Below are 24,710 nucleotides of genomic sequence, written 5' to 3' on the forward strand. Positions count from 1 at the left end.
AAATTTTAATTTTACAAGGATCTTGCCTAAAATAGAGTATATTAGCCAGACATACTTTGTGACTTTTTTTTTTTTTTCTTTTTCTTTACGCGGGCCTCTCACTGCTGTGGCTCCCCCTGCCGCGGAGCACAGGCTCCAGACACGCAGACCCAGCAGCCACGGCCCATGGGCCCAGCCGCTCCGCGGCATGCGGGATCCTCCCGAACCAGGGCACGAACCCGCTTCCCCCGCCATCAGCAGGCGGACCCCCAACCACTGCGCCACCAGGGAAGCCCTGTAACTCTTTTTAAATGAGGAATAATTAAAACATGCCATTAAAACTGTTGAAGAGTACACATTCTTAGTAAGTTTGGAGAACAAAAAGCAAAAGCAGGAACATGCAGTATAAATTTATATCACAAATAGATAAATTACTGGTTTTGGAAATAAAACCAAACAAGCTAAAGGGGAAAGGCTGCATTAATCTCTACCTAAGTGCTTAAACACAGAGCAAGGCAGGAAAGTCTCCTAAAATTAAGTACTTATCTGCTAGTCCCATACCTCTTATAAACAGCAACAAATTTAATTGTGCACATATCTGTAACAGTTCCTTCTAGAAAAGTCCATTCTATAAGTAGTTCCCCCTTTAGATATTCATTTTGAGATAGCACATTAAGATGAAATACAGACTCTATTTGGTCTACAGAAAGTAAGGTAGCAGCAGATGATTTACCCATAAGGCTAGAGGGGGTAAGAGGGCAACTTCCACAGAAAAAGGAAAGGCCTTAGCAAGAAGGCTTATGCTTTCAGAATCTAGGGAATATGGTTGAAGTAATTTTAGCTAACTATTGGGTAGCTCACAAGCTAATATATCACATCAAAGACTTAACCAGAAGAAGATTTTTGGGCAAGTGGAACTGGGTAAATGGAAAATGATGCCTATCAACACTCCCCTCAAGAGTCCTCTCCCCATTTTTCTTTTCTTGACCCTGGAGGTCCCAACCACAACCCCGACCCCACCTGCAACCCCAAGTCTTTCCTCCTTCTCTTGATCTCCATTTTCCTCTTATTGTTCTGGACAGGTTTCCACAGAGAGGGAACCAGTTTAATGTAAAGCACCTAACTAGTGTTAAAGTTAATTGGTATATTGGAACCCACAAAATGGAAGTCATCTCAGTGGCTCTGACCACATCCCAAACCTATACCTAAGTCAGCCTAAACTACAGAAAATACCTCACTCTCAAGGAAACCCAACACCAACCACAATCCTCCAACTCAGCTTTAGCTAGCCTACTTTGTCCTAGAACCTGCTAGCCTTATAAGGAAACCCCAGCCTCCTAGCCAATCATGCCTTGTTTTCACAGTGCCTCTTCTAAGGCCCCATAAAACTCACTCTTGTCCAAAGTCCCCTGGGGAGGTGCTTATTAGGCACTATAGTCCCCCAATCGATGGATTGTTTTTCCCTTGAATAAAGGATATCAAACTTGTTACCAAATTTTTTAGTTTTATTATTTAACACTAGGATGATAGCAATGAAAAAAAGAGGAAAAGATATGAAGGAAACACTAAAAGATCATAGTACAGGTATAATTCCAAATAATATGGAATTTTTTGTGGTATGTTCTCACCACTTAGATTTTTTTCACCACAAAGATATACTACATCGTAACATAAATCTAAGTCCCAAAACTAACTTCAAAAAATTAACCATCACTTTTTATCAAGCCTAAGACATCAATAATTATAAGATACACCATGAGTTTTATATTTCACCAAGAAAAAAATGCTTCCATTAAACTATGACACAAATCAATTTTAAGACATGTCTCATTTTTCAGAGCTGTTAAAATTTATAAAGTGTGTCTTAGAATTGATGGACTAGGGTATCAAATTTTCTATCTTTTGGAATACAGTAACAATGCATCTAGATTTAAGTATAAAGGAACCAAAAAAATCTCTATTAACATAAATTAGATAGACCAGCTTTTAAAAAATAAAAAGTATTGCCACATTTTTGCCATATAAATCTATGTAACAGATTCTCAACACAAAATAAAAATAGGTAGAAATCCACGAAGTAAAAGCTTCTGAATTCATTGTTCACAGAAATGTAAGTGTCTTAAACTTGCTTTTATGTTGACCTAGAACTACCAACTCTCATTTCTTTATTACAATAGGTTTTAAAAATCTTTTGAGTTGGGAAAATTTTAATATCTTAAAAGGCCTTGGTTATTCTGTTTATAAGAAAATTTATTTACAGTACAACAAAGACAAACCCAATCTGCACATAATTAACAGAATATATATTTTAAGAATATAGGGCTTCCCTGGTGGCGCAGTGGTTGAGAGTCCGCCTGCCAAAGCAGGGGACGCGGGTTCGTGCCCCAGTCCGGGAAGATCCCACATGCCGCGGAATGGCTGGGCCCGTGAGCCATGGCCGCTGAGCCTGCGCATCCGGAGCCTGTGCTCCGCAACGGGAGAGGCCACAACAGTGAGAGGCCTGCATACGGCAAAAAAATAAAAATAAGAAGAATATAATGATATGCCTTGCAGGTACTAATTTTAAAAAATCTTTTTAGTTTAATCTAGAATGACATATTAATGTCAGTCATTTTAATCAGAAGGTCCTAAAGCCCAAGTAATAAAAAATATGCAGAACTGTATTTTCTACGTTAAGATATATATATATATATACACATATATATGTGTGTGTGTGTGTGTGTGTGTGTATATATACATATACATATATAAGAACATTCCAAACACATTAATTTCAGTGCAGCCCAATATCCAATGTAAACAGTTTGTAATGAAATGATCTCTGCTCAGAAAATTAAAAGTTAACATTAACATATTATAGTCACTGCTCAACTGCATTTTGATAAGCAACTCTGAGTTAAAAGACAGTTCGTTCTCAACAGTTACTGCCCCAAGTAGCAAATGCTTAATTTTCAAATTTGAAAGTCTTATTTCCAATAGAATCTGTCTTTGAAGGTAGTTTTTATTTTTGAAAAGTTACTATGAAACGTGATTAACTTTTGACTGGAGGTTTTCCAGAGTATGCCCCTCTCCTACCCCATTGTGACACTGTACTTTCTTTCAAAGGGAAATTTTCAGCTTAGTAATGAGATACATACAGAGTTAAATAGGGCCTAGAAATACCACTAAATCCAGGACACTGAAGCATCTTTAAGACAGCTGGGTAAAGGTTATTAAAAGTCTTTAGCTAATCAATTGAAAACATTCATGAAGAAACCATCTCAGGCAATAAGGAGTCAATGTTTTAGGACTAGAATACCTTAAGGGTAGACTACTAACTGGCCAAAATTAATATGAGAAAAGCAGAGAAGGGAACACAAATAGATTTAACTACCATGGTTGGCTAGTATGGAATTCCCGCTCTCCACAAGCACTGATTAGTGGACAGATACTCAAGACTGTGAACAGGAAACTAAACTTGTGTTGCTTTTTCAAAAGTGTTGTTGATGTCCCACCTAACAGCTGGAATCAGTGTATTATTCCTTATCAGTCTAATTCTTTGATTTATTCACATGGTCTATGCATTGATTTAGAGGTACTGATACAGGAAAAGAAGAATTAAACCTAGAATAGAACAATGATTTTATCAAGAAGTAGGCACCAGAATCACTTGGGTATGTATTCTGCTCAACAGAGAAACAAAACAGAACAAAAAAACATATACCTGGGCCCCATCCCTAGAGATTCTGAAATATACCCCTGCTTCAGAAAACAACTGCTATCAAGGAAACAGCGTGCTGAAGTAGAAAGAGCGTAAGATTTAAAGCTGCAAACGATATATGAATTTCCATTCTCACTATTAGTTAGGTACATAACATCCAAAATGCTGGTCACCCTTGAGTTTCCTTTTACTCTTCTTTAATACTAGCACTAATAAAGGTATTCAAAATATTATAGAGATGAAATTTTAAAGACTCTTGTGTAAAAATTCATGTTATAAAAACACTATACAAAATATCAGTTTTTATCATTATCAGAAAAACCTTTATGGACTTCTTGAAAAACAAAGTTGGTCATTTATCTCTGTCCTCTTCTCCCCATTCTGGTTATCCTAGTTGTTGCAATTTTATAAAATGTCATAAATAATCCCATGGCCAACATAAACTTCTATAGGATACTCCTGACCCAGCCATTTCTAGAGACCTATTATAATTGCCAGACTGGTAACAACTCCATACAAACGATACTGCCTAATTAACTTTTAAACGTTTTGGCTTCATTCTATATTTAAAAGTACTATAAATGTCCACTTTGTTACATGCTTTTAGACGTACTTAAGTCTTTTATTAATCCTATGAGGTAACTAAGGTTACCTCCATTTTACAGATAAAGAAACTGAGGCTCAAATAAATTAGGTAACTTACCAGAAGTTACTAAACTAGTAAGTTCTAGGGTCAGCATTCAAATTTAGGGTAAGTCTTTGGCCCTTCTACAACTTCATGAATTTTGCTACAAAACAATTTCACTTTAAGAGTATAAATACAGAAGCAAACTGTTTTAGGCAACGTTAGGTTTGAAATATTAAAGGTGAGGATAGCTACCTACTTAGAGGAAGTATGCTTAAGACTGGTCATATGCTTTATCTTCTGGAGTTATTAAACTGCTATAAAAACTGGTATCAGAAATGAGCTCACACTTTACCGCTTACTTCCTTCTATGGAACAGGAAAATAGCCCTGTCCAATAGAACTTTCTATGATGACAGAAATAATCTTTTAACTGTGTTGTCCAAAACAGTAGCTACTAGCCACATACGGCCTGAAAATAGCACTTGAAATGTGTGCAACTGAGAAACTGAATTGTAAATTTAATTTTTGCAAAATGTGAAATCTATATATTTCAATACAGTAGATAAGGAACACACATTTATAAACTAAAAACTTCTGTAAACTGTTATTTTACTTATAGCCTCAAGCTCTTAATTTGCATCACCCAAAGAAATTACTTAAAATTCAAGCAGCCAAATATGCAAAATTAAAATATTTAGCAAGTACAAGCACATATCCATATAGTTATTGCACATCAAGACAACATGAAAAAAAGCAGACAGCCAAAATCCTTTGGGGTGGTGGGGGAGAAAAACAACAAGACCAAATTTGTTAGAGGCAGCCAACAAAACTCCATGCGAAAATTTCATAATCATCACAACCTTATTTTCAGATCAAGTATCCAAAGGTGTATGATCTTTTCAGCAAAATACAATGCCAAGCACTATTATGGATCAGGCATTTTTACCTGAAGACTTATTTTTTGTTCTTGAACCCTCAATGATAGCAGTAGAAAACAAAAGCAGCTGAAATGTGAAATAATCCCTAGAAAAGTCAAGAATTAAAAAAATTCACAACATTAGTAAGAAGCAATTACTCAAAGAATGAAAAATTGCGGCTCACAAGGTTTATTAATAAATACTTTCAGATATAGAGTTATATCTAATGGACTTAAGAGAAGTTAACATTAATATTCTAGATTATAGATCCGTGAGATGTTACTGTACTCAAGTATCATTAAGGGGAGTTAGAAATGATATTTAACAAAGGGAAACAGTCATTTTCACTGTAAGATTAATATATCAATAAAAACATGGGGATAACCTTTACTAAACTGTCTAAAACTCAAAGTTCATGGTCAGGGTCAAATTTTACCCTGTTTGGAAACTTCTTATTCTGATTCGATGAGAAACTGCGGGCTTCCTCTGCCTAGATGCTACTGACATTTACTGCATCAATGCTTTCTTTAGGTTAAATATAATTGAGAACTGGCTAAACACATAGCCACTTTTCATTTGCACTGTTAGAAATTTACTTTAAAATTAAGACTATTCTTCAAGAGGAGACAGAAGTTGTGAGTCTTCTGATGACTTTTAAGGAAAGATGTGTACTCTTGGGAATATTTTGGAAATTGACATTTGGCACCTTCTCCAAGAAAATATAAGTAAAATAAAATGGAACCCAAAGTACATACTCCAAACAGTAAAATATACAAAAACAACACTAACTAAAACTTATAGATTTAGCTTTCTTGGACCTTTTTGTTTCTAACTTGCCTAAAAAAATAGCTCAGGAATAAGTATTTTATAAAACCAGATACTGGGACTTCCCTGGTGGTGCAGTGGTTAAGAATCCGCCTGCCAATGCAGGGAACATGGTTCGATCCCTGGTCCAGGAAGATCCCACATGTCACGGAGCAACTAAGCCTGTGCGTCACAACTACTGAGCCTGCGTTCTAGAGCTGGCGAGCTACACTACTGAGCCCACGCTCCACAACTACTGAAGCCCGCACGCTTAGAGCCGTGCTCCGCAAGGGAAGCCACTGCAATGAGAAGCCCGCGCACAGCAACGAAGACCCAATGCAGCCAAAAATTAATTAATTAATTTTTTAAAAAAAGGAACCTAATAAGCTGCAAGAAGTTATACAAGTCATCTAAGAAATTTTTAAATTACCAACTTACTCCCCAATCTTCATACCAAATTAAGATGACTTTCCTTTACTCCCTCCCTGTTACAAATCGCTGATTTGCTAAACCCTGAATAAGTGTTAACCTAAATGAATTGTCCACATTAAAAAATAAAGACCCAAAAACTAAACAAAAAAATACCCCAAAACACACACATATAGAAAAGAAAAAAAAAGAAAAGAAACTCTTGAATATATACAAAAATAGAATAAAATATACTTTGAACTAAAAGGTTTCAGGTCCATTTTTGTTTTGAATCAATGCAGAGAGAAAAACATCAGTCCTAAAAAAACCAAAAAAGCTGATTTTCAAACTTAATTTATGATTGTATACTTTTAGAATTAGATTAATGTATTAAATTATAATGTAGGCTTTAATGGCAATAACAAAAGAGTCAAACAATCTGGGTAATATAATGTAGCAAATTTTAAAAAAGTGTTATTTATAGACAGTTCTAGGTTCAAATTCCAACTCTGCAACGGGTTTAGGAATATAATGGGGTAATAATACCTACTTCATACGGCAGTGGTAAGAATTAAATAATATCTGTTAAATACCTACCACTGTACCTGGCAAGGAGCAGGTATGTTCTGAATACTAGCTATGTGATTACTGGCAAGAAAGGACACTTCCTCTGAGTTTGTTTTCTCCAATCTAAAGAAATGATGAAACCTGCTAGACTTGTCTCTTAAAAGTGTTATGAAGATCTAATGAGATAACGCAAATGGAATGCAGTCTTACGGAAAAGAATAGGCCTGAACTTTGGACAATGCACAAAATTCTGAGTCTCATTTTCTTCAAATAAATTGCAAGTCATAATACCTGCATCTCACAGTCTTTCATATTGATGATTAAAAATAAAAGAACTAATGAATGTAAAAATGCTTAAGGCTCTAAATGTTAGCTAAATTAAACAAAATTCTACTATCATATTGAAACTGAAAAATGTCAATACAATGGTATTGTATTATAGCATACAACAAAACATATTATGTCAGAACTATTATCAGATTTATGAACTACGATTCTATCTATCATTCTGTTAGAACGAATCTGAGAAGGCGTATTACAATGTGTATGTATACGTACTGAGGCTAAAGTGTGATGGTGTTTCCCTGCTGCTTCCCCAAGGCTACAAGGTAATTAGCAGGCTGACTGGTAGATAATGTACAGGGTCAAAACTCAAAATGCCTAAAGGGGGATAAGCCACAAAATGTTCAAAAAGTAGCTCATCTTTTAACCTACTTCATAAGAAAAAAGAACAGCACAGTTGTGACAATAAATGCCAACTGAATTTGGCCTTAGTTTTAGGGGTTAACAGGTAATTGTGACAAACTGGTGCCCACAGTCCTATCTATCTAACTGGTGCCCACAGCTACTATAAAATGCCATGTGGGAATAAAGAGCCAGTGTGGCTAGGTATATTTAAAGCAGCTGCAAATTTAGGTTTATAGATGAAATTTCTTCATTTTCAAAATACTGACTCAAAAACATTTTTGATACTGTGTAAGCAAACAAAAAAAAGTCTGTGAGCCTAATGTAGCCAATACTTTGCAACCTCTGTATTCAAGAAGCAGTAAATTCCATGAGGGCAGAGAACCTTGTAGGTTCTGCTTACTCCAGCACGTAGCATAGTGTTTTGTACACAGTAACTGCTTGATAAATATTTTTTGAATAGCTAATGAAGCAAAAGATCTCTGAAGACTAAAGAAAGCACCAAGCAACAAATGACTGCAAGTGAAGTGCCCAAGTCACTGAAACACCAACCCTCTGGCTTTGGGGCAGAGAAAAGGCCCCAAAGCCAGAGGGTTGGTGTTTCAGTGACTTGGGCACTTCACTTGCAGTCTGGTGACTCAGCTGAGCTCAGACCTATTTTTTTTCCTATTTTTTTTTAAGTGTACTGACTTCTTCTTTATCCAGTGGTTCATATCAGCCAATCAACCAGAAAGCACTGAATATATGTGGAGTTTGCCAATAAATAATTATAGGTTGATTAGCATGTATGGGTAAAGAATTAAAAGCACTATGTATGCACAGGAGAGAGATTTTAAATGTCCACTCCTAAGATAATAAAGCAAAGTGTGAAACTCAAATGTACCTGAAGGAAAAAGCAGGAAGGTGGGAACCAGTAGCTCTGACAACAGTCATGTAACATTAACAACTCAGAGTTCTTTCTTGATCCCTCTTCACCCTGCTACTAAATGACTAAATACTGTGACTAAATTACTAAAATAACTGTAACTAATTGCTGGATCCTGGAGAATCTAAATCTAGATTCATCTGAAACTTCAGATAATGAAACCTCATGAAAAATCAAGAGACAGCAAGTGTAAACTGGGTTTATAAAAAAATTGTTTTAAGAAGAGGGGAAACACACTGATTTTGAAACAGGTTTATTTCTTTCTGCTCAAAGTTGACCAATCCTTCAGTTGCCCAGGCAACTTCAGTACCTGAGTGAATCCCACTGGAACAAGGCAAGAAGGCTGCTCTGACAGTGAAAGCACTACTGAAAGAAAGAAGCTACTAAGTTGGCCTGAGGACAGAACTCTCTCTGCACCCAAGAACAGGGAAACTTCTTTCCTCACACTTTTAAACAAAAAGGGCTAGTGTGTGCCAAGCTAATGACCACAAGGCTCACAAGAGAAGAATATCCTACATTCTATCCACTTCTATTTGAGAAAGAAATAATAGTATGATCTACATGTGTGCTAACATTATGGAACAGAGAAAGGTCATAAACTAAGTATACACAACAATGTGAATGACGGTGAAGCAAGCTGATAAACTGAAATAGACACCTACTATAATATCAGAACAAATGAATGGATGGAAGAAAGGGAGGGAGGAAAGGGATGATGACTTTACAAGTAGAAATTCCTAGAACCAAAACCCATTATTTTTTAATATTTCAGAAGGGAAAAAGGAAGGCCAATGCAGAAAACTAAGTTAGTAATCTAGAATAAATATCATGTAACTAAAAAAAAAAAAAAAATTAACAAAAACATAAGACAGAGGATACATCAAGGAGCTCTAATGTTGAAATTACAGGACTCACAGGAAGAGAAAAGGAACAGAGAAAGAAATAATAATCAAAGAAATACTAGAAGAAAATAATCCCTGAGCTGACTAAACATTTGAGTTGCTAGACTGAAAAGGTTTATAAAGTCTCAAGCAGGATTAATAAAGATGGGAGTAGAGTGAAAAAACACTTAAGTACATGCATCCTGGGGAAAAAAGAGGATTTCCAACCTTCAAAAAAAATTAACCTGTAAGCTTCCAAATGGAAAGAACAGGTAAGTTAAGATGAAAAAACAATGAGACCCAGCAAGACTTCACATCTGTAATACTGGGAGTAAGACAGTACACAATTTTACAGACTTAAAGGGAAAAAAAAAAGAAATAAAAATATCCTATATTCAGCAAAAGATAGTAATCATATATGAAGGTGAACAAGAAACACTTGGGAATTCAACAGCTCATTAAGTATACCATCCATGAAAGGCTTTCTAAGGAAATTATTCATGAAAATGCTTTTAACAAAAAAGAAAATTAAGAACAAAACCCTCAATATACAGAAAGTGAAAATTAAAGAGTACAAAAAACAGCAGTGAGCAATGAAATATGTTTAAGTGAAATTTAAATCTAAATAGATAATACTGTGACTGAAACTGTAATATAACTAAGGATTTTTGAAACAAAAGGAACATCCTGCCAGTGCAAAACTTAATACGTAATTCGGATGTAAAGTCTAAATTATTTCATAATATCCAGGACTTGGAGACAGAGGGGGAGGGGAGTAGGGGACAGGAAAGTGAGCAAGAATAATATATTAGGGGGATGAGCACAAAGAAAACTCCTAATTTTGATAGAATAAAACAGAAGTATATGTTTAAAAATATATATTAAAGCAAGGTAACCAACAAAGGAATGAAAGATGTATAGTAAAAGTTCCGAACTAATCTGAAGGAAAGGGAAAGTAACTTGATCAATCCAGAGAAGGCTGGGAAGAACAAAGTAAAATAGACAATAAACACCAAATAAGGGAAAGAACAACACTAAATTTACCAGCTATAACGTAAGTGTATGTGTGTTGAACAGTATAACAGGACATCATATAACTACCATCTAGCCTCAACAAATCACCTTATTTACTATGAATTAAAAAGAAAAAAATAAACAAAACAGGGAAACATAGAGAAGCAACTGTCCTAGAACACATGCCAAGATATAAGAGCTCAGGAATGAAGATGAAAAAGAAGAGGGAAAAAAGCCTATTACAAAATGAAGGTGAAACTAGAAGGAGAACAAGAAAGAATAGACATACCTGATATCACAGTTAGGAATACAAGGGGTCAAAACTGAGAATAGTAAACTGGAAATGAAAAAAGCTTTAATAATTACAGAAAAAAATGTTACCTAAGGAAGACAAGAAAAGGAGATCCTATTACACACCTACAGTATTATAAAAAAATAAAATTACATCACAGAAACAAAAATAGATCTAGATCTATATACTTAAATCCTAGAATTGAATTGAATCCTAGAAAAAACTTATCATGAAATATCAACACTATTTAAAATATATGCTAGTAGATATTGGTCAAAAAAAATAGAGTTCTTTGGGCACCTTGGCAAAAAGACTGTCAATTCTAAAAGGAGGTGAAATCAGGCTGGTCTCAGACATCTCCAGAGAAGCATTTTACACTGTAAGACTGGAAGAAAGCTTATAATATCCTCAAGTAAAGGAAGCGCAACCCAAAGATTTCACACCCAAACTGTTATTCAAAAACAAAAACAAAAAACACAGACAACCAATATTAAACATGCAAGCAGTCTAGTAAACTGTTTCCCATGAGCCCTTCTCAAAGGATTTATATGAGGATAAACCTCAGCTAACCAAGAGATGCCTGGAATAGCTAAAGCAAAAAGATTTGCAGTGAGAACTGAATCTACTTAACTGTAAGATTAAAACAAATGTGGGAATTATGATTAGATAATATATAACATATACCTAAAAAATTAAAAGTTCATTATTATCTATAATAATTGGGTGTAAAAAAGTATCATTTGAAGTTGACATGGCAAATAAGAGAAGTATAAATATCTTTAATAGCATAAGAGTAAAGATTAAGATAATGTAATAACTAAAATTGGGACAGAGCGGTACGAAAGGCAGAAAGAGGAAATATATTCAATTTCATCACTGTTCATAGAAAGAAATTAATAGTGTCTAAAAATATAAACTTAAGGATACTATATAGTTATATTTATGAAAACAATCTCTAAATAAACAACAATAGTTCTTCCTAAGTAAAAGAGGAGGCATATGGAACAGAAAAACTGGCCACTTGGTGAAACGTTTTTAAAAAGCCATAAAAACAGAAAGTATCAATACATAACAGAATTAAAACTAGCCATATTAATAAATGTAAATGGACTAAACCAACACAATAAAAAGGAAAGATTAGATTGGATCCTAAATGAAATTAACCCTGCATTGTATACAAGAAGCATATCTGAAACAAAAAGATGAAAGTTGAAATGAAGAGAAAACATTTATCAGGCAAATACAAACTATACAAACTAAAAGAAATAAAGAATTACAATCTTAACATTAGACAAGGCTGAATATAATGAGATGGCATTAAAGAAGACAAAGGACCGTTTATAGTACTAAAAGGTGCAACGGCACCTAAGTTATAATAGTTAGGAATAACGTATTTATTCATAGCATCAGCATTCATAAAGCAAAAAAGTATAGGCAATACAGATAAAAATAGAAAAATTAGCAATAGAAGACTTTAATTTACCTCAATGACAAATAAAGTGAGAAAAAAGATGGATATAAAAGACCTTTTAAACTGAACACAAACATGGAACACTTGCCCAAAATAACCACATATTAAACTACACAAAGAAAATCTTAATAAACTAAAATATAGAAATAGTATAGATAACATCCACTGATCACAATATAGTAAAACTAGAAAATCGCAAAACCAGAGGGAAAAAGCCCCTCAGCCCCTAACAGCTAGGAATTTAAAAACACTCAACAACTTTTGAGTCAAAGAAGGTATTCCCCCAAAATACAGAATATCTGAATAAATTTTTAAAAAGTAACAATTTTTGCAAATATCCTGTATATTAGCAAATACACTCCATCATTAAAATAAAATACTAGACGTATTACCAGGAATATAAATGTACATACATCCCTGACCAAGCAAGATTTCAAGGACTACATCCCACAGACATACCATACACATACAAAATACCAGGAACAACTTAAACACCCATCCACAAGAGACTAGTTAATTAACTGTGGTTCATCCACCTATAAAATATAAGGTAACTGAACATCCCTGGTGGCGCAGTGGTTAAGAATCTGCCTGCCAATGCAGGGGACACGGGTTTGATCCCTGGTCCAGTAAGATCCCATATGCTACAAAGCAACTAAGCCCATGAGCCACAACTCCTGAGCCTGTGTGCCACAATTACTGAGCCCGCGCACCTGGAGCCCACGCTCCACAACTAGAGAAGCCACCGCAATGAGAAGCACACGCACCGCAACAAAGAGTAGTCCCTGCTTGCCGCAACTAGAGAAAGCCCACACGTAGCAACGAAGGCTCAACGCAGCCAAAAATTAAAAAGATATATAAATTATTTAAAAAATATATACATATATATAAGGTAATAATAGTAAAGAGAACGATGAAGATCATTTGGAATAATTTCCAGGGTATATAAAAAAATCTCAAGGTTCAGAATGTTTACAGCATGATACCATGGTGTAAAGAGTGTGTGGGAACAGAACATATGTATATATTTGTTTGCATATGCATTAAATATCTCTGGAAGGATCACAAGAAATTGATAGTACTGGCCACCTCTGGAAAGGGTGACTGAGGGACTGAGGTGAGGGCAAGACTTCACGGTACATCCTTTATACCTCTCTGCTTTGGCAAACATATTACCTATTCAAAAATAAAATTTAAATTAATTAAAGAAAAAAAAGAATAAGCAAAGATAGGCAAGTACAAATAGAAAGAAACTGTTGGGGTAACAATTCTCCTTGGGTCTCTCCTGTTCAAGTCTTGGACTATCTTTTCAAGGATCTTTGTAGAGCAAACAGCCTTGAAAGATTCAGTGTCCCCTCCAGCGCAAGGGTGGACCTGCTTACTTCCCTAAGCTCAGGGTTCCTCTTGTGTAATGCAAATCGCTGAGCATGCAGATATCCCCTTGCCCTCTTCACCATCACCCTGTGGGAACAGGGACTTCAGGAAGTGGCACAAAAAAATGCTGATACTCTGGCTGCTGTTATGATTAATAATAATAGAAGTCCTTTGATTCTCTTTTCTGCCAAAATTCATGAAACTGTGGCAGACTGATATGTTACCTTACAAGTAGGGTAAAATTCTCAGACCCTTCACAGTTTCTGGTAAACCTAAGTCAAAATAATCTTGGAGAGGGCTTCCCTGGTGGCGCAGTGGTTGAGAGTCCCCCTGCCGATGCAGGGGACTCGGGTTCGTGCCCCGGTCCAGGAAGATCCCACATGCCGCGGAGCGGCTGCGCCCATGAGCCATGGCCGCTGAGCCTGCGCGTCCGGAGCCTGTGCTCCGCAACGGGAGAAGCCACAACAGTGAGAGGCCCGCGTATGGCAAAAAGAAAAGAAAAGAAAAAAAAAATCTGGGAGAAAGCAGAACAGAGAGAAGTGTACTTTATAACATAAAAAGATTCAACCCAAATAGAAAATAAGTCAAAAATAGTTTTTCAAATAACATAGCTATGAAATATATAAAGCCAGAAAAAGACTGTTGCAAGGACACTATCACCAAAAGGAACTTAAAAATAATAAGAAAAAATTAGTAAAACCATGGCCACAGAGGGGATAGATACTTAAACAAACTTCTCTCCAAATCTGTCAGACTATGTAAACCAAACATAAGCAAGGATACAGAATATTTCAATAATACAACCAAACTCAATTTACTGGAAGTACTTATATACGTATGAATTAAAAAGAATAATAGAAGTAAATTTTTTACTCTACAGAAAACATATATGCTTCTCTTATATTCATGATTTACAGAGGTCAGTGAAGTACGTGGACACAAAGAAAACAACAATGAATTTCAAAAACATAGTTATTATGGGCAGCATTCTCTAATATCAAGATCAAAAAGACTTCCCATCATACATACCCCTCCCCTCATAAAAAAATTTATCTTCAAAATTAAGAAGGATTTTTTTCTAGTTAACCTCTGAATCAAAATAGAATTAAAAATTGAAATGAGAAATTATCTAGACATTAACAAAAATATTTCATATTAAAACCTCAGATACAAATAAAGCTCTTATAAGAAAATATTTCTATTTCTAAAATACTTTTATTAAAATTTAAAAATTGGGGCTTCCCTGGTGGCGCAGTAGTTGAGAGTCTGCCTGCTGATGCAGGGGACACGGGTTCGTGCCCCAGTCCGGGAAGATCCCACATGCCGCAGAGCGGCTGGGCCCGTGAGCCATGGCCGCGGAGCCTGCGCGTCCAGAGCCTGTGCTCCGCAACGGGAGAGGCCACAGCAGTGAGAGGCCCGCGTACCGCAAAGAAAAAAAAAAAAAATTGAAAAATTGAAAAGAAATAAGTAGCTTTATTCAGTACATAATACTAATAAATTAGTAGCTTTGTTTACAACTCTAAAGTAGCTTCTTTGAAAGTATCAATTAAACATAAGCCCTTTTAACTTGTTTAAGGTTCAAAAGTACAAAAATATATAACATTAGAACGAAAAGGGCCATATAATCAAAAATATTTTAAAAATTAAAATATTTGTAAGAAAACGTTAATGCAATGCTATGGCAATTAATTAGGACATTTAGAAGAAAACAATTGTTTTCTAACAAAATACAAATTCTCAAAATTGACTGAGGAAGTAGAAGAACATGAATATACTAATAATCACAGAAGTTATAAGGACTGTCAAAGATCTACCTTAAAAAAAAGGGGTTGGGCTTCCCTGGTGGCACAGTGGTTGAGAGTCCCCCTGCCGATGCAGGGGACTCAGGTTTGTGCCCCGGTCCGGGAGGAACCCACATGCCGTGGAGCGGCTGGGCCCGTGAGCCATGGCTGCTGAGCCTGCGCGTCCGGACCCTGTGCTCCGCAACGGGAGAGGCCACAACAGTGAGAGGCCCGCATACCGCGCAAAAAAAAAAAAAAAAAAAAAAGGGGGGGGGGGTAGATGGTTTTACAGTCAAATTCTATCTGATATGAAAAGAACAGTCCTTCCTGGGTTTTTCAAATTATTCCAGAGAAGAGAAAAGATGGAAAGCTTTCCCACTTATTTTACTAGCATAATCTTTAGCTAGCGCAAACTTGGTAACATTGTTTTAAAAGATTAATAATCCATGATCAAACAGTTAAATCCAGCAACATTAGAAATCAACACAATTCAACTGAAACATCAGAAAATCTACCAACGTAATTTATCAACAAATAAAAAGGGGAAAAAGCATTTACTAAAATTAGGCTGTTTCTTGCCATAAGTAAAAGAGAATGAGACAAGAATGACATACAATAAAGATGATTTACCAAAATTCTAAGCAAGCATCTATGAAACAATGAAACACTACAGACACATAAGATGGGCATGTCCACTGGCACCACTATTATCAACATCATTTGTAAGCTTCAAACTAATGCAGTAAGACAAAGAAACAACACATGTGCATAAACACTTGAAAATGTTATCTTCATTTGCAGACGAAGTCATAAATCTAGAAAATCCAAAGACTCGCCTACAACCAGCCTTCGTTTTCTACCAGCAAAACCAATTTGATATTCAAACGGTAAGCAAATGCCATCCGTAACAGTAGCAAAACTATAAAATACTACACAAAAATTTAACAAGTTTAACACTAAAGATATAGGTTCTCAATGAATCAAAACAAATGTAGAAATAAATCATGCTCCTTAACAGATAAACTGAAAATCTTAAAAAAAAAAAAAAAAAAAAAGCATTGAGCAAGACAGTAAACATCTTTTCTTTGTAAGATTTAATATAGTGTAAAACATGTACAGTCCAGTTGAGTCTTACGTTAATGAATAATAGGCTATACTTTATATTCACTCATCTGTATTCTGTATATAATAAACATAAAATGTCTGAAGCTAGAAAGTAAGACTTCATAATAGGAGCCCTTCACTATGAGAATTCCACAATATAAAAATGCGAGAAAATTAACTCACATTTTCCCTCTAAAACCTGAGGAAGAGAAAATTATGAAGTCTTTTGTTGCTGGGGCTTACAACAGTAGCTCTCATCCCCCTAAAAATCCCTTTCATCCATTATTGAAAGGGTGATAATAAACTAAGATTACGTATTTCAAGTTATATTTGTGCCATATACAGTATGTCTTAGTGTGTCTTGGGGATACTTAAAATCAGAGAGCACCTACGGCCCATTAAAAAATTCTTTTAAATCACCACAAATAGGAACGTTAAATTTTTTTTTAAAAAAACAACTTTTTTAAAAGAAATGTCTCTTAGGCTTAATCTCCAAGTTAAACTTTTACTCTTCTGTTTTACTGACTGATTGATGGAACCAGATATATTTATTTTATATTTTGAGTTATAATCCAATACCATGCTATATTAATTTTCTTGCTCAAATTATTCACTGCGAGCTCATTCAGGTTGGCTCCTGTGCCCTCATCTTTTTGATTTTTGAGCACTTCCTTGCTTTCAGACAACACAAGATCTCCAGGCTTTTATTTTCTCTGCTCCAGCCCTCGAATCAGCCATTTCTCCAAGAAGCCCTGTTTTCTTTTTACAGGAGAATGGTATTTAGAAACCAAGATTTGGGTACTGGGTGTCAAAGATTTTTCAGCTACAGAAAGGCCTCTCATACCAAAAAGCATTACAAGGAAAGGTCTAAGAACTGAATACCAAGAAATACAGTTTAAAGGGAGCAAAATAAAAGAAATCCTAAGTAACAATAATCTAGGAGGTATTTAGAGGTCAAGAAGCCTAGAGATCCCAAAATCAGTCCAGCAAAAAATGGGAGAAATCAAGCAAATCATAAATATTATAAATATTCAGATAGCAAAGGAGTGAAACTACCTAGAATATTTTTATTATTTTTATTGTTCTATTACCTTAATACACTGTTAAAATGTTAAGAGTTAAATACAATTCACCAAAAAGGCAAAGCCACTCTGTTAATACTGCCTTCCCTGAAACCAAACCACTATCTGGGAAGATATTTCTCAAGGCCATCTCTGAGGCAAATGCAGGGCAGTGCTGTGAATTATCAGGGCCAAGATGACTTAAACGAGAGAGAAAAACCATTAAAAAAAAAAAAAGTTATACAAGTAATAAATGGTCATTGAAAAAATATTCACAAGCCATTTCTTCAATAGTCCTCTATAAAATCTTTCTTGAAAGCAACAAAATACTCAGTGACCCTAACCCTAACCCTTACTCGTTTTGGAAAAATCCTTTGAAAAGAATCACACTTCACAATTTTCACATTTTGCAAAGACCAACATCCCTGGCACAAAGTTTAGAGCAGCTAGGTATTCTCTTACAATCTCTTTACCCAAAATTGAGTCCTCCACTGCCAATCCTCAAGTCACCTGTGACACCTCCCTCCCCATTTCCAGCACTCACTAAACCCAATTCATTCTTCACCTGTCTCTTTCTCCTCCTAATACATCATCTAACCACTTCCTACATAAACTACCACACCACTCTCCAAACTAGTCTTTAAAGAAATTACATTCCTTACAAATATTTCTGCACATGAATGCAAGATTAATCTTCCAAATTCCAAATAATTTATTTAAAAACTGCCCTAAATTTATCTTCTCACCTACAATTCCCTTTTATCATGCTCTGCTCCCCTAAACTATACTACCTAGTTGTTATTTCTGAGCTCACCCTGCATTTCTCTCCAAATTTTATTAATCCTTTCAAGGTCTAGAATAAATACCTAAATAGACTAGTTTACCTTTTACTATGTACATATAAAATATTTTACGAAGGGGCAAAACTGTTGATAGACCTGAGCTGAGTCCTACGTTTGCTCTAATACAGAAGAAACTTAAAAATGAGATAAACTTGGAAATGCATTTTATTAATTTGCATTAGCATTTCTTTAAGATGAGAGTCTGCCAATACCACATCCCAACCAAAGTAAGAACTGGGACCAGAGGAAAAAATCATTTCTCTCTGAGGACAGCTCTAAAGGTTTACTGGGTTTTCTCACACTCCAAAAGTCTTTTCAATGTCTCTGTGTTGTTTCTTCTGATTTCTTATGATCAGGAAAACTTGCTTTGAATGTTGGAATGATTTAAAAAAATTATGAAAGTAATATGAGAAGAAAACAAAAGGCAAGACATAAAGATTTATGAAATGGAACTACAATCCTGCAGCCTGTGAAACAAAAACCACATTCACAGAAAGACAGTCGAAATGAAAAGGCAGAGGACTATGTATCAGATGACGGAACAAGATAAAACCCCGGAAAAACAACTAAATGAAGTGGAGATAGGCAACCTTCCAAGAAAAGAATTCAGAATAATGATAGTAAAGATAATCCAGCACCTTGGAAAAAGAATGGAAGCAAAGATCAAGAAGATGCAAGAAATGTTTAACAAAGACTTAGAAGAATTAAAGAACAAACAAACAGAAATGAGCGATACAATAACTGAAATGAAAAATACACTAGAAGGAATCAATAGCACAATAACTGAGGCAGAAGACAGATAAGTGACCTGGAAGGCAGAATGGTGGAATTCACTGTCACAGAACAGAATAAAGAAAAAAGAATGAAAAGAAATGAAGACAGCCTAAGAGACCTCTGGGACAACATTAAATGCACCAACATTCACATTATAGGGGTTCCAGAAGGAGAAGAGAGAGAGAAAGGACCTGAGAAAATACCTGAAAAGATTATAGTCGAAAACTTCCCTAACATGGGCAAGGAAATAGCCACCTAAGTCCAGGAAGCGCAAAGTCCCAGGCAGGATAAACCCAAGGAGAAACACGCTGGGACACATGGTAATCAAATTGAGAAAAATTAAAGACAAAGAAAAATTATTAAAAGCAACAAGGGAAAAATGACAACTAACAAGGGAACTCCCACAAGGTTAACAGCTGATTTCTCAGCAGAAACTCTACAAGCCAGAACGGAGTGGCATGATATATTTAAAGTGATGAAAGGGAAGAACCTACAACCAAGATTACTCTACCCAGCAAGGATCTCATTCAGATTCCACAGAGAAATCAAAAGCTTTAAAGACAAGCAAAGCTAAGAGAATTCAGCACCACCAAACCAGCTCTACAACAAATGCTAAAGGAACTTCTCTAACTGGGAAAAACAAAAGAAGAAAAGGACCTACAGAAACAAACCCAAAACAATTAAGAGAATGGTAATAGGAACATACATATCAATAATTACCTTAATGTGAATGGATTAAATGCTCCAACCAAAAGACACAGGCTCACTGAATTGATACAAAAACAAGGCTCATATATATGCTGTCTACAAGACACCCACTTCAGACCTAGGGACACATACAGACTGAAAGTGAGGGGATGGAAGAAGGTATTCTATGCAAATGGAAATCAAAAGAAAACTGTAGTAGCAATACTCATATCAAATAGAATAGACTTTAAAGAATGCTACAAGAGACACGGAAGGAAACTACATAATGATCAAGGGATCAACCCAAGAAGATGTAACAATTATAAATATATATGCATCCGACATAGGAGCACCTCAATACATAAGGCAAATGCTAACAGCTATAAAAGAGGAAATGGACAGTAACACAATAATAGAGGGGGCACTTTAACACCCCACTTACACCAATGGAAAGATCATCCAGACAGAAAATTAATAAGGAAACACAAGCTTTAAATGACACAATAGACCAGATAGATTTCATTGATATTTACAGGACATTCCATCCAAAAACAGCAGATTACACTTTCTTCTCAAGTGCTCATGGAACATTCTCCAGGACAGATCACATCTTGGGTCACAAATCAAGCCTCAGTAAATTTAAGAAAATTGAAATCATATCAAGCATCTTTTCTGACCACAACGCTACGAGATTTAGAAATCAATTACTGGGGGAAAAAAATGTAAAAAACACATACCGGCTAAACAAAATGTTACTAAATAACCAAGAGATCACTGAAGAAGTCAAAGAGGAAATCAAAAAATACCTAGAGACAAATGACAACAAAAACACGGTGATCCAAAACCTATAGGATGCAGCAAAAGCAGTTCTAAGAGGGAAGTTTATAGCAGTACAATCCTACCTCAAGAAACAAGAAAAATCTCAAACAATCTAACCTTACACCTAAAGGAACTAGACAAAGAAGAACAAACAAAACCTGAAATTAGTAGAAGGAAAGAAATCATAAAGATCAGAGCAGAAATAAATGAAATAGAAACAAGGAAAACAAGAGCAAAGATCAATAAAACTAAAAGCTGGTTCTTTGAGAAGATAAACAAAATTGATAAACCATTAGCCAAACTCAAGAGAAAGGAGAGGACTCAAATCAATAAAATTAGAAATGAAAAAGGAGACATTACAATGGACACTGCAGAAATACAAAGCATCCCAAGAGACTACTACAAGCAACTCTATACCAATAAAAACGACAACCTGGAAGAAGTGAACAAATTCTTAGGTATAACCTTCCAAGACTGAATCAGGAAGAAACAGAAAATATGAACAGACCAATCACAAGTAATGAAATTGAAAGTGTGATTAAAAATCTTCCAACAAACAAAAGGACCAGATGGCTTCACAGGTGAATTCTATGAAACATTTAGAGAAGCGCTAACACCCATCCTTCTCAAACTGTTCCAAAAAATTGCAGAGGAAGAAACACTCCCAAACTCACTCTACGAGGCCCACCATCACCCTGATACAAAAACCAGAAAAGATACTACAAAAAAAGAAAATTACAGACAAATATCACTGATGAACACAGATGCAAAAATTCTCAACAAACTACTAGCAAACAATCCAACAACACATTAAAAGGATCATACACCACGATCAAGTGGGATTTACTCCAGGAAGGCAAGGATTCAATATACGCAAATCAATCAATGTGATACACCATATTAACAAACTGAAGAATAAAAATTACATGATCATCTCAATAGATGCAGAAAAAGCTTTTGACAAAATTCAACACCCATTTATGACAAAAACTCTCCAGAAAGTGGGCACAGAGGGAGTCTACCTCAACATAATAAAGGCATATATGACAGAACCACAGCAAACATCATTCTCAATGGTGAAAAACTGAAAGCATTTCCTCTAAGAACAGGAACAAGACAAGGATGTCCACTCTCACCACTCTTATTCAACATAGTTTTGGAAGTCCTAGCCATGGCAATCAGAGAAGAAAAAGAAATAAAAGGAATACAAATTGGAAAAGAAAAAGTGTAACTGTCACTGTTTGCGGATGACATGATACGATACATAGACAATCCTAAAGATGCCACCAGAAAACTACTAGAGCTAATCAATGAATTTGGTAAAGGTGCAGGATACAAAATTAATGCACACAAATCTTTTGCATTCCTATACACTAGCAATGAAAGATCAGAAAGAGAAATTAACAATCTCATTCACCACTGCAACAAAAAGAATAAAATACGTAGGAATAAATCTACCTAAGGAGGTAAAAGACCTGTACTCAGAAAACTATAAGACACTGATGTAAGAAATCAAAGATGACACAAACAGATAAGAGAGATATACCATGTTCTTGGATCGGAAGAAGCAATATTGTGAGAATGCCTATACTACCTAAAGCAATCTACAGATTCAATGCAATCCCTATCAAATTACCAATGGCAATTTTTATAGAACTACAACAAAAAATCTTAAAATTTGTATGGAGACGCAAAAGACCCTGAATAGCCAAAGCAGTCTTGAGGGAGAGAAACGGAGCTGGAAGAATCAGCTCCGTGACTTCAGACTATAGTACAAAACTACAGTAATCAAGACAATATGGTACTGGCACAAAAACAGAAACATAGATCAATGGAACAAGATAGAAAGCCCAGAGATAAACCCACGCATCTATGGCCAGCTCATCTATGACACAGGAGGCAAGGATATACAATGGAGAAGATAGTCTCTTCAATAAGCGGTGCTGGGAAAACTGGACAGCTACATGTAAAAGAATGAAATCAGAACACTCCCTAACACCATACACAAAAATAAACTCAAAATGGATTAGAGACCTAAATGTAAGACCAGACACTATAAAACTCTTAGAGGAAAACTCAGGAAGAAAACTCTTTGACATAAATCACAGCAGGATCTTTTTTAACCCACCTCCTAGAGTAATGGAAATAAAAACAAAAATAAACATATGGGACCTAATGAAACTTAAAAGCTTTTGCACAGCAAAGGAAACTATAATCAAGACGAAAAGACAACCCTCAGAATGCGAGAAAATATTTGCAAATGAATCAATGGACAAAGGATTAACCTCCAAAATATATAAACAGCTCATGCAGCTCAATATTAAAAAAAAACCAAACAACCCAATCAAAAAATGGGCAGAAGACGTAAGTAGACATCTCTCCAAAGAAGACATATAGATGGCCAAAAAGCACATGAATAGCTGCTCAACATTACTAATTATTAGGGAAATGCAAATCGAAACTGCAATGAGGTATCACCTCACATCAGTCAGATGGCCATCATCAAAAAAATCTACAAACAATAAATGCTAAAGAGGGTGTGGAGAAAAGGGACCCCTCTTACACTGTTGGTGGGAATGTAAACTGGTACAGCCACTATAGAGAACAGTATGGAGGTTCCTTAAAAAACCAGAAACAGAACTACCATGTGACCCAGTAATCCCACTCTTCAGTATATACCCAGAGAAAATCATAATACGAAAAGATACATGCATGCACCCCAATGTTCTGTGCAGTACTATTTACAATAGCCAGGACATGGAAGCAACCTAAATGTTCAGGAACAGAGGAATGAATAAATAAGATGTGGTACATATATATGATGGAATATTACTCAGCCATAAAAAAGACCAAAATAATGCCATTTGCTGCAACATGAATGGACCTAGAGACTGTCATACTTAGTGACATCAGACAGAGAAAGACAAATATCATATGATATCGCTTATATGTGAAATCCAAAAAATGGGTACAAATGAACTTACAAAACAGAAGTAGAGTCGTAGATGTAAAATACAAACTTACGGCTACCAGGGAGTAAGGGGATAAATCGGGAGATTGAGACTGACATATACACAGTACTATATATAAAACAGGTAACTAACAAGGACCTACTGTGTAGCACAGGGGACTCTACTCAGTACTCTGTAATGACATGTATGGGAAAAGAATCAAAAAAAAGAGTGGATATATGTATAACTGACTCACTTTGCTGTACACCTGAAACTAACACAACATTATAAATCAACTATACTCCAATAAAAATTTAAGAAAACAAAAAACCCAAACAAACCAACAGTGTTTCTCAGGATTTCTTCTCCTGCATTAGGTAGAACAGGATGGCTAGAGTGGGCCCGAGTTGAGTATTACCGTTCTCCCAGGTCAGTTAGGCTCTGGTTAACTAGTTTCCCTTGAGGCAAACCTTGTTAAGAGTCCTCTGGCATATTTCAAGATAGTTCATTTTCCCATCCCCCTGCTAGAAGGAGAAGGGTATTTTTCTCTGACATTTACCATGGGAACCTGGTTCAACTCCTAGTGGTAAATCTTAAAATATTGTGGGGATCTCCCTGGAGTTTTTAAACTCTCAGATTTGTCCATGCTAAGCCCCCAGCAATTCAACATTTACAGTCCAGGTTTTCCTTACCCTGGCACTGGTTCCCACTGAGTCTGCTGCAGTAAGCTGAAACCCGTGACTCTCTGTATTTGCGTATCTCCACAATCTGCGGGGGCAGTGGTTTGCCCTGTGCCTTCCCATCTCTTATGGATCTAAGAAGAGTTGTTGATTTTTCAGTCTGTTTGGCTTTTTACTTGTTTTTAGGACTGAATGGCTACTTGCAGACTTCTTACATGTGGAACTGGAAACCAAGTCAATTCCATCTCTTTTTAGGAGATATGTATGGTAGATCTTTTGTTACAGGCTCCATGCCATGTACCTCTCTATTACACTCTGTAATTTCCTCAGATCCATCTTATACTTTACTAATTCTCCTTGCAGCTCTG

The 24,710-nt window shown here is 35.7% G+C and overlaps 1 protein-coding gene across 1 annotated transcript in view; it reads right to left on the minus strand.

The window, feature by feature from the left end:
• Positions 1 to 24,710, minus strand: part of ZNRF2 (zinc and ring finger 2) — a 99,065-nt gene that overhangs the window by 14,912 nt on the left and 59,443 nt on the right. The window lies entirely within an intron of this gene.

The sequence above is a fragment of the Phocoena sinus genome, chromosome 9 (assembly GCF_008692025.1).
Source record: "Phocoena sinus isolate mPhoSin1 chromosome 9, mPhoSin1.pri, whole genome shotgun sequence".
Lineage (NCBI taxonomy): Eukaryota > Metazoa > Chordata > Mammalia > Artiodactyla > Phocoenidae > Phocoena > Phocoena sinus.